Source organism: Homarus americanus, unplaced genomic scaffold (genome assembly GCF_018991925.1).
Source record: "Homarus americanus isolate GMGI-L3 unplaced genomic scaffold, GMGI_Hamer_2.0 scaffold53233, whole genome shotgun sequence".
In the NCBI taxonomy this organism is placed as follows: domain Eukaryota; kingdom Metazoa; phylum Arthropoda; class Malacostraca; order Decapoda; family Nephropidae; genus Homarus; species Homarus americanus.
In genome coordinates this window covers 4,624,655-4,634,019 of record NW_024751660.1, presented here as the reverse complement: position 1 = coordinate 4,634,019, position 9,365 = coordinate 4,624,655, and positions in this window count along the sequence as shown.

Here is a 9,365-nt window from a genome sequence, read left to right as displayed (position 1 = left end):
AAATTACTGGAAGAATGAAATATGTACGACACCACTATCCATTGTTTCTGGCGCCACCTCCCCTAGGAGGACCTATTGTGAACCACAGGCCTTGGCAGGGTTCCTGGGAGCAGTGGCGCCCCATAAAAAGGCCTGGGAGGAGCCACCACCCCTGGGAGGGTCCCTGGGAATCCCTACCGGCTCTGAGAGAGCCCCTAGGGGGTGCCTCAACGCCCCTGGAAGCGCTGCAGCACTTGGGAAGGCCCATGGGTGTTCCGCCGCTCCTGTTAGAGCTTCTGAGAGCGCCAGAGCTGTAGGGCCCGTAGGTGCAGTAATTTTGCGTTTAGAGCTCTGGGAAATGCAATGATAAATAAATGTACCGCCTATTACAGTATCCCAGCATTGTGAACAACGTAACAAAGAATAATATCAAACAGGAAAACATAAGTTGGGGTGTTGTGCTGACTGACTGCTCTCTTTTCCTATTGGCTGTAATTTGGTGGGTTAAGAGAATAGTCCACCAATCAGAGTTAAGTCAGGGACTGCTGGAAGTATGTAATATAACACAACGACAAAAGCATGCCATAGGGCCTCATGGTGCCCTTGTTAGGGTCTATGGTAAGCCCCTAGAAGGGTCCCTGCAAGGCCCCACCGCCCCTGGGAGGGTCTTTAGGGGCGCCGCAGCCCCTGGGAGAGGCCTCGGGGGTGCCCCATCGGCCCTGGGAGCACTGCAGCACCTTGGAGGGCCCCTGGGGGGCACCCCCATTCCTGGGAGGGTCCCTGGGGGCGCTACGGCCCTTGGAAATCCCTAGGAACGCCGCTGCCCGGAAGAGCCCCTAGTGGTGCCACAATGCCCCTGGAAGTGCTGCAGCACCTGAGAGGGCCCCTGGTGGGTGCCCCCGCTCCTGGGAGGGCCCCTGGTGGGTGCCCCCGCTCCTGGGAGGGCACCTGGAAGCTCCACAGACCCTGGAAGGCACATGGGAGGGCCCTTGGGGCTACCACAGGCCCTGGCAGTCTTACATAGTCCCTGTTTGCCTTACAAATGCCCTGACAGCCTTACACAGGGCTAGGCTGGAAGTGGGGGGGGGAGGGGGGATACATATATTGTTTTTTTATTTTTTTTTCTCAACTGCTTAATATGTGTAAAGATGCAAGAGGTTTTCTCTTTTATATTATTTATTTCTATTCCTTCTGTTAGTAAGACTTGTATAAATTTATTTTATATCCTTGGTTATCTTTTCTTATTATCTTGCTAATTCTTTTCAGTTATTTTCAAAATTTTCTTCCAAGTGTTTCTTTCAGTATGCTTATTTATTCCTTTTAATATTCTTCTCCGTTCTTTTCTATATCTTATATTTCTGTTAATGTAATTATTTGTATATTATATTTTCCTTCTAGTTATTTCAGTAGTTACCATTGCTTAGTGTTGGTGTACTTCCTCTTACTTCTATTCTCAGCTGTACTCAGTTATATTTTGTTCAATGGATTAACTTGGTAAAATCATACCATTCTATATCACCTCTTAGTATAACTACTGTACCTACACGGTAGACTGCCACCACCCAGGCTTTTATTTAGAATATATTTTCTATCATTAAAAGGTTTAGGTAGCAATAGACATGTGGTTATAGAGGTATTTTTTCTGAGAACCAATTGTTAGAAGGAAAGGAGCGGTGATACTCAGTCTGCTAAATACATATTTATTAAAATCAAATGTGAATAGTATGACAGTATGAACCTTTAAGCACAACAACAACTTGGTTCAATCATTGATTACTTTACTGTAACGTTCAATAAAAACGGACCACTAGATCTTACTTTACAACTAACAAAATAGATCTTCAATTAACATTCAATATTTATACCTCCTTAAGGTATATTATAGATCATTGACAATAAAGATGGTCACTTTACACACTTGTTAATAGCACAGTGATATGAACACATTACTCATAACATCATGTTATTACTCAATGAACAACAGGGAACCATATACCAGCATCTCGGTTGGGATTATATACTGATGGTTCACCCACACATCATATAACGAGCTCTAATAATGGTTAAGAGCAATATTTTATGGTTTCATTACATAACCTGAGACTCCTACACATCACAATGAATCTTCCCTCACTCCTACACATCACGGTGATCCTTCCCTCACTCCTACACATCACAATGATCCTTCCCTCACTCCTACACATCACAGTGAGTCCTTCCCTCACTCCTACACATCACAATAATCCTTCCCTCACTCCGACACATCACAGTGAGTCCTTACCTCACTTCTACACATCACAGTGAGTCCTTCCCTCACTCCTACACATCACAGTGAGTCCTTCCCTCACTCGTACACCTCACAGTGAGTCCTTCTCCTCCTACACATCACAGTGGTCCTTCCCTCACTCGTACACATCACAGTGGTCCTTCCCTCACTCGTACACATCCTGATGATTCCTTCCCTCACTCTACACATCACAATGAGTCCTTCCCTCCACTCCTACACATCACAGTGGGTCCTTCTCTCACTCTACATCCTAATGATCAGCCTTCCTCCTACATCCGTGGGTCCTTCTCTCCTCCTACACATCCTGAGTGGGTCCTTCCCTCCTCCCTACACATCCACAATAGTCCTTCCTCCTACACATCACAGTGGTCCTTCTCTCCTCCTACACCATTCCTTCCCTCACTCCTACACATCACAGTGAGTCCTTCCCTCACTCCTACACATCACAGCGAGACCTTCCCTCACTCCTACACATCACAGTGAGTCCTTCCCACACTCCTACACATCACAGTGAGTCCTTCTCTCACTCCTATACATCACAATGAGTCCTTCTCTCACTCCTATACATCACAATGAGTCCTTCCCTCACTCCTACACATCACAGTGAGTCCTTCCCACACTCCTACACATCACAGTGAGTCCTTCCCTCACTCCTACACATCACAGTGAGTCCTTCTCTCACTCCTACACATCACAGTGAGTCCTTCCCTCACTCCTACACATCACAGTGAGTCCTTCCCTCACTCCTACACATCACAGTGAGTCCTTCTCTCACTCCTATACATCACAGTGAGTCCTTCTCTCACTCCTACACATCACGGTGGTCCTTCCCTCACTCCTACACATCACAATGATCCTTCCCTCACTCCTACACATCACAGTGAGTCCTTCCCTCACTCCTACACATCACAATGATCTTTCCCTCACTCCTACACATCACAGTGAGTCCTTCCCTCACTCCTACACATCACAGTGAGTCCTTCCCTCAATCCTACACATCACAGTGATTCCTTCCCTCACTCCTACACATCACAATGAGTCCTTCCCTCACTCCTATACTTCACAGTAATCCCTTCCTTCACACTTCAGTAGGTCAGTAAGTTATCCGTTAATCCTACATATCACTAAGTCTATTCCTCACTTATCAGTATGTTAACAACTCCTTCTGTCCTTCCTGTACATTACTGGAAGATGATTCCTCACTCCTCAGTGCGTCAGAAAGTCCTTAATATGTCATTAGGTCCTTCCCTCATGTCGGGTAGGCTGACTTATTTAGGGTCATATTCACATTTCTCAATACTCTTGATTATTTCTCGTGTCCATATTGGTGGTGCTTCGTCAACTGGACACCAAGTTGTGGTGCTCATCCTCCCTGCAAACGTATTTTCTGTTTCTACCTGAAAAATGAATATTGTATTAGCCAAAAGTGGTATTCCTTTTTGTATATATTACAGAATAGCAAGAATTAAAATTACTCATTCATCATACCTTCTCATTCAATATCCACACTACCTGGTGGACTAGATGTGCTCTGGTGTAACACTTCATCACCCACAACAAGTGAACGTTTACTTCTGTTGCCTCACAAGTCAACATCACTCACCAGCATCACGTCTTCACTGCCATGTTACACACACACACACACACACACACACACACGACTGCTTGCTGGATGTTCCTTCCCTCTAACTTTTACTGCAGCCCCCATCCCACCCTCACATAGCCCTTAGCAGCCACACAGTCCCAAACAGTAATAGACAGACCATGGTGGCCTCAGAAAGCCCCTACTTGCTTCACACACACACAGCCCCAGGCAGCCTCATATACACCCTGGGGGCATTACATAATCTCTGGTAATTTCACACAGCCTATTTGGAGCTTCACACAACCCCTAGGGGCCTCACACAGCTCATACTGGGTATTTACAGTAATAAGATGTGATTTTTTCTATATATCTATAATGCCCTACTGCCAAGAGTAAGGGCTCTAGAGGTGCCCCATCGATTGGCTAAGAAAATCCTGATCTCCCAATAGGAAGTGTGTGAGAGGGATGCAACCTGGCTGGTGGAGTCAAATGGATTTCACCCTGATACTGGAGATAGTCCTTAAGGCTGCATGCAGTGACCTGTGGATAAACATAAAACAATTGTAATTAAACCAGATTGTTTTGTTGAGCCAATTATAACATGTATAAGGATCTCCAACAATTATTATTTACTGGTACAGTATTAAAGGTCAGGATACTGATACTTTATGAAGGATAACATCTTGCTATGGAGATGACTTCAGTCAGCTGCACTTGGACTTTTGTCCTGCAATATTTAATTCAGTGGTGAACTAAAATTTGCTGATATCATCAAACGTATCAATTCCTTAACCCGCACACACACAAAAACATCCACCTTATGCAGCCCCTTATGACTTATTCTAGTAATGCCTCAATGTCAGTGAGGGAAGTTTTAACTCTTTCAAGAAGACTAAAACACACCTTTGATTTACGATGACCCAACAGAGACTGAACCAACTATACTCCTAAGTGTTCAGTAAGAAAGGCTTGAAGCATCAGCTTTGGTCGAGGTGGTCAATGTGTTTGGTGTCAGGGCCATGAAAACAGGCTCACCCAATTTGGGAAATTTACCATATTACCTTGCAGCTGCTAGAAATATTGTACGTAGTAAAATAAAATGTATAAAATCAAATCATCAATATACTGTTCTAAGAGAAATTGTGTTTGTATCAGATACTATTTTTTTAAATATATATTGTTAGGAATGCACTTGATTTTCATCCCTGAAACTCGTTTGCAGACCCGGAATGGAGAGAGTTTTCCCCATTTTTTTCCGGCCCAATTTATATTACGGCTATTAGAGGGAGGGAGGATTGGAGGTAGGGAGAGTGCAGATGTTGGGGTCTGCACCAAAGACCGCTGCAGTCTGCCATTTGAGTAGCCCTGAACTACCAAAACAAACATTCTGTATCTGTAAATATTCCATTACTAGATGATTTACCAAGAATTGTGGCTCGCTTAGGCTGGTGTGGCGAGACAGATTACGTCCCATACATGTAATAGTAGTGGCACAGTTCAGGTGTAGTTTTTAAAATGCTGTACTGAACTTCATAAAAAAAAAATCCATTGATATTTCACATCAAGCGTACCATTAAACACCAGTTTTTAAAGAAGAGTTACTTGAATGTCATTTTGGTTCAAGGATCATGTTAAGAAAATGCAAAAAATTAAAACAAAACATTGAATATACTTACAATATAGCAAGCAAGACGTGGCTATCATATACACAGATTTTTGGAAACCGAGAGATTTGTAATTCTTGCCAAGCTACAACTTCACCTTTGAGGACTGGATGTCGATCGTGACGCCACCCTCCAGCATCAACACCTACCCTGTTGGCATAGGTTATTTTAAGTGTATTTTTTACGCACTGTGCATTTTTTTAATTAAACTTGTCAATCATTAAAACTACAGGGTACAGGGAGAGGATGTTTTTGAAGAGTCCAAGTGGTGTAAAATTAAATTAAAGGAGGACTTACTTATTGTCGGGTGTATCTACAGTTCCCCAAATCTGGCCCACTAAATCAAAGGAACTTAAGAGCTTTAATAGACAATGCGGCGATTCAGCTCAGCCACCTCATCATGGGGGACTTTAACTATGGCGACATCGACTGGAGAAACGAGTTACCTTAAATGACTTGAATAACCCCTGCTACTTTTTGTAGTAACTCTGAGAGATAATTTTCTGTTCCAACATGTTAAAGACCCGACACATTATAGAGGGGAGCAAACACCCAAGCCACTAGACCTCATCATAACAAACGTGGAGGGTATGGTGGCCAAACTGGAACATCTAGCCCCAGGTGGCACCAGTCACCATGTAGTGTTGTAGAGACAAGGTGCATATATTACAAGGGAAATTACGACGAAATGAGGGAAGAGGTGAGAGGTATCATCATCTGTACCTGTCACAAGCGGGGTACCACAGGGCAGTGTATTGGACCCGCTGTTTGTTTGTTTCATAAATGACATGCCTGACGTTGTACACGCCTCCATACAAATGTTTGCGGATGACGCCAAGCTAATTAGGGAAATCAAGAACCAAGCGGACTTAGAAGAGTTGCAAAAGGATCTCTGTGAGCAAGAATGATCTAAGAAATGGCTGCTGAGATTCAATGTCACGAAATGTAAGAGGATGCACCTGGGTCGTACCAACGGTACGAAGGCGTATCATATGTCCCAACGAGAAGAAGAAGCTGCACTATTTGAGACTGAATGTTGACAATGAGCTGAAGTTCAAGGCCATTGCGAGAAGAAGGTAAATCGGGCAGATAAATTATTAGGTATTATAAGAAGGTCGTTCACATATCTAGACGGTCCGTCCCTCGTAACGATCTTCAAGATGGTGCTTCCCCATCTGGAGTACTGTCACCCCATCTGGTCCCCGAGATATGCTAGGGACTGTCAGCTGGTGATGTTCAAAGGAGGGCCACCAGACTGGTGCCTGTACTTCGGCACCTCAACTACCCTGAGAGATTGGAGCGCCTGAATGCCTAGCTTATACTACAGACGGGCAGGTGACCTAATTGAGGTGCATAAGCATCTCAGGGCACTACTCAGTCGAGTGTCCTTACTTGAGCTGGCGGACGCTCGCCCCACAGAGGTCACAGCTCAAGATTGAAGAAGCTGCAGGTCCAGAAAACTGTGAGGGCAAACTTTTTCGGAATGAGAGTTGTGAACTCTGGAACAATCTGCCAGTGTGTAGTGACGGACTGGTGCAAGCTCTTTCAAGACCAGATTTGACCAACACTGGAGCAGGAGCAGGTTCAGGTACATTCAGGAGCCGGTGCATGCCCAGTACTTGCCAACAGTGCGTAACAGAGACCGATCACCCAAGCGGCTAACGAGCCGATCAGTGTTATATGATCAGTTCTTCACCGCGTTTTACCCGACAATTTCCCTCATCCTTCACGCCCTGCCCACTACAGGTGATTTATGATCATACTTTACTTACTTTACTTTTGTCCTCTTCGGCACTGATCGATTAAAAAAATACTTATAATCAAAATAAAAAAGTGTTGCCTCTTTTAAAATACTTACTATAATTATAAGAGCATCTGTGGAAAAATGAACGAAATCGAACAACTTCTTTTGGTGGTAGCAGTGTTCTTATACATAACCAAAAGTAAATAAGTTTGCCCTTGTACAAAATCCGTTTTCTTTTATTGCAATAGAGAAAATGGACGTAAATAAATAGTTTCTTGAATGATTTTAAATGTGGGATTTAAATGAGTTACAACCCATCGCCATCACCCCAATACCCAACTTAATCTGATAAAAGTTTCGTTTTTTATTAGAATCTATGCTGATATGGCAAACCCCGAGATCCTCAGCAATTTGGCAATATGAAAACTTCCTCCACCACTGTCTTGTCAGCTTTCTCGACTCCATATACCGTCATCTGGAAAACGAAAGACGTCTGTGGCTGTCGCCTTCATTAACTTCACCAAGGCATTTGACCAAGTCCACCACAATTTAATCATCAACAAAGATACCGACCTCAGGTTTGGGAGAAGTCTTATACCATGGCTTACAGACTTCCTTAGTGACCGACGCCAAGCCGTACGCTTCCGAGGGGCTGACTCCATCCAAGGTCTACATAGCCCTTGACTCCACCGTTCACTCTCCCCTGTAGCGTCCCTCAAGGCACCAAGAAGGGACAGTTTTGCTTCCTCATGTTTATGAATGGTGCCCCGAGAGAAACTCCTGCTCGTTGGGAATATGTTGATGACTCCACTATAGGGATCAATGTGAACAACTCTGCTCCCGACTACAGTGCCCTCCAGAATATATTGAACCGTCTCCAAATTTGGGCCACCACACACGCAAGTTCACCTCACCAAAACTTAAACAATTTCACACTATCTTTTTTTACCTCAAGTAACCCAACATTTTCCTTTTTTAATTCCTTACTCTATTTGTAAGCGGCCAGACGCCATCACCTACAATAACAAAATCTCCCCGTGGCGACAGTGAAGGCCACTGGGCACTTTCCTCCAAACATGTTGCCCGTTTTGCTGGCTGTTGGCCTGACGGCCCAGCAAGCAGCAGGGTTTGGGCTGTTGCTTGAAATGGACAACGGTTTGGCAGAGATCTTTGCTGGCCGGATTAGTGCTCAAATGAGCCTCATAGAATTTCTAGAATTTTTTTTAATAAATCATGAAACAATAATAATTAAAAATATAACACAAACGGAGACGTATTTCTATTTATTCGTCACTTTAAAACTTCTTTAGTATTATTAAATTATTTAGAGTCTTCTTTGACCATCCAGCCGCCGCCACTTTTAAAGAAACTTCACAATGCAAAACATGTTTGGAGGAAAGTACCCAGTGTGCTGCCGCCTTTACATGGTACTCGTGAACACCAACACCTGGACGGAACATCGGCTCGAAATTTACGAGGACAACAATGCAAATGGCTGCCGTAATCTTTAAAACTTCTATCCTCTTTACCGTGATAATACCCCCCCCCCCTCCCTTGTGTTTTGTGCGCTAATAATGTCTCTCTGTCTCCCTCTACTTCCCTTTACCCGTAGCTCATAATTCTCGTCAACAAAACCCGTAGCTACCCACCTTTACGTCTGACAACTCATCCCACCATCAATTCAACTGCCGTTACTAATGAACAGGTTACCGTAATCTGTGCTTGTTGTGTTGCGCCGTCCGGGTAATGTTTCACTCCCGCTATGGTTCGTTTTGACGTATACACACATAATAAGTCTTTATATGGTAGAAGTGGAGGCGAGAGTGGAGAGCACCGAGTCGGTCACCTGCACACTACGCTGCTAGAAACAAACTAATCATTTGATCCAGAGTCCAGAGTCCCAGACCGAAACAGTTTCGAACCAACCGAATCACAAAGTTCAAACCGACGACCCAAGGGAGGAAGGAAGGAGACGTCAGGAAGGACACCAGCTCTTGTTGACAGAAATATGTGTTATTTTATTAAATTTACTTATCATTATGTATTACATTGCTAAGTGTGAGGATGTGTCATGTATCGTTGAGGTTAGCAACATACCAGGCAATT